Raw genomic sequence first — 2,985 nt, 5'->3', positions numbered from 1 at the left:
TCTTGGAGCTCCACCAAACACTGTCCACCAAAGGTAACCATTATGGCATTTGACATACCAGTGGCACAGCAAGTACAGCAAACAGACAGACCAGTGCTGTACCACTTAGAAGGATGTTCTTCCCAAACACAATTAACACCGGCTTGAGGTCTACAGGCCCAAGAAAATCCAACTGTTTTACATATGCATTATTAAAATGTGTATATAAGTCCAAAAGAGGAAGGGGAGAGGGATGGAAGGGAGAGTGTGGGGAGAGGGTGAAGTCACTAGGATAACAGAGTTTTGGTGGGTAGAGAGCAGGTAAAGAAATTAAGAAAGATCCAATGGAGACCTGAAAAGATAGGGTAATAGTAGGCATAGTTCAATAGTAATTAAAATTCTATAAAACACAATGTGTATGAATGATAGTATGAAACACAGTGTAAATGAAGGAATGTGTGAAACACAATGCACATGAATGAAACACAATGTATATGAATGTTTAATACAAATGGATATAAAATTATTTTTTAAAAGAAAAAATGTTACTGTTGAATTAATTTTATTGGCAGCTGTTGAAGGGCAACACCATGCTTGTCAGAGTAGACCTGTGCACCACAGGCTCTCCACGGCTGATTGTTCAGAAGCAGATAGATAGGCCTTTCTTCTGAGGTGCTTCTGGGTAGACTCCCATCATGAACCTTTCAGTTAGCAGCCAAGCATGTTAATTGTTTGCAACACCCAGAGTAAAAGAAAGTATATTATTATAAAGTGATTTATTGAGTGATATAAGCTTTGGTGAAAATAATTCATCAAGTCATTCTATTCTTTTCCAAACTATGTTCCAATTTTTATAAATATTTGATGTAATACTTTTATTATAATCTGTAAATAATGGTGGCAGACTCTGAAAACATAGTCTGCAGAGAGAGTTGCACGACTAACACAAAGGCCACTCCTCTCTAGTGGTTCGAATTCACTAAAGGTTCCACAGGAGAAAGATGAGAAATGTCCTGTGTGATTTATGGCCTCAGAAACTGAACAGAGGATCATCTAAGGGTTGGTGCCAAGTCAAAGACTGTGAGAGAGAAAGAAAGAAAGATTTGCTAACTGATAAACTTGTCAGATCTCTATTATTTTTGCTGTTGTAAGACAATTATGTAACAGCATTTGCCAATTCAGGACTTTTCACACAAACAATTCAGCGACACCAATTACATTAACCATGTTGTGTAACCATCACCAGTATCTGCTGCCAACTTTTCCATCAACAGAAACTCCACATATTCTAAACAATGACTCTTCTTTCCCTTCTGTTTGTAGTAACCACTCACCAGTTTTGGTCTCTATACATTTTGTCCATTATAGACATTTTTTACAAGTGAGATTATACTATAGTTGCCCTTTGCGACAGACTTATTTCTCTTAGCATGTTTTTCCAGTTCATCCATGGAGCAGCATGCATTTGAACTTCATTTCTCTCCAGTGCTGAGTTATGTTCCATTGTATGTGTACCACATTTTATTTATCTATTCATCTACTGATGGACATTTAGGCAGTTTCCACCTCCTGGCCATTGTGAAAAGTGTGTTGATGGACATTTAGGCAGTTTCCACCTTCTGGCTATTGTGCAAAGTGCTGCAGTGAACAGGACGTACATGTTTCTGAATCACTGCCTACTTTCATTTCTTCTGGATGTGTATCTAGGATTGTTTGGTCACATGGTAGTTGTATTTTATGCTTTTGGAGAAATTACCAAACTATTTCCCCGCAGCAGAAATACCATTTTGCATCTTCACTAGCAATGAATGAGGATGACATATAATTTGGTTTAAGGAATGATATCAAACTTTTTAAACAACTTTCTCATCGTTTTTGTGTACCATAGAGTCAGACCCAACCCATAGCTGACCCTCTGGCAGGTTTTCAGGGGCAGTTAATTGTGTGGGAGGAGATTGCATATCCTTCTCCCACAAGCAGCTGGTGGCCTTTGGGATTGCAGCACAGCTTCTTGCCACTAGGCCACCAGAGCTTTCTTCTGTCTCATTAGTTTGGTATTTGTTGTTCATATGTGTCATTTAATTGACTAGAACCTATAACAGCCCTGTGAACAACAGATCTAATCCTTGCCTCATCCTGTGGTATCTTCATTATCTCTGTAGGTAGAGCTCATGGTTATAGTCACTGTATCAATCTATCCTGTGGAGGGTCTTGTCTTTCTCTTTCTCTGACCCTCCACCTTTCCCAGCAAAATGCCTTTTTCCAAGGACTGTTCCCTACTGACACATGCTAAAAATATGTGAGTTGAAATTTTAGCAGTAATATTTAGTTGTTTTTGTGTGTCATCAAGTCATCTGTGACTCATAGTGATCCTATGTACAACAGCCCTAAACCCTGATCTATCCTGTGCCAATCTCACTCTCTTACACACCTACCCCCATTACCCCAGTCACTGAATTAATCCATCTCATCGAGGGTCTTCCTCTCCTGTACTGTCCCTCTATCTTCCCAAGCATGATGTCCCTCTCCAAGGACTGGTCCCACTTGCAACATGTCCAAAAGTATGTCAGATGATGCTTCAGAATCCTTGCCTCCAAGTAGCAGCCTGGTCTCACTCTCTAGGATGAACTCGTTTGTTCTCTTAGCAGTCCATGGTATAGTCAATACTCCAGCACCACACCTCAAAGACACCAATTCTCCTATCATCCTTAGTCATTGTCCAGCTTTCTGATGCATAGCAAGTAATTTCAAAGACTATAGCCTGGATCAGGTACACTTTAGTCTTCAGATGGACATCGTTTCTCTTCAGTACTTTGGAGAGGTCTCTGACAGCAGACATTCCAAATGCAGCTCATCTTTTAATTTCTTGCCTGCTGGTATCAAGAGTGTTGATTGTGGAGCCAAGCAAACGAAAGCTGTTAACAACCTCTTCATCTATCACAATGCTGCCAATCGGCCCAGTTTCTTTTCTTTCTTTCTTTTTTTATTTTATTTTATTTTTTTATT

This window comes from Elephantulus edwardii, unplaced genomic scaffold, assembly GCF_000299155.1.
Source record: "Elephantulus edwardii isolate Elephantulus edwardi_28Jun2011 unplaced genomic scaffold, EleEdw1.0 scaffold00038, whole genome shotgun sequence".
NCBI lineage: Eukaryota > Metazoa > Chordata > Mammalia > Macroscelidea > Macroscelididae > Elephantulus > Elephantulus edwardii.
This window is presented reverse-complemented; position numbering follows the sequence as displayed.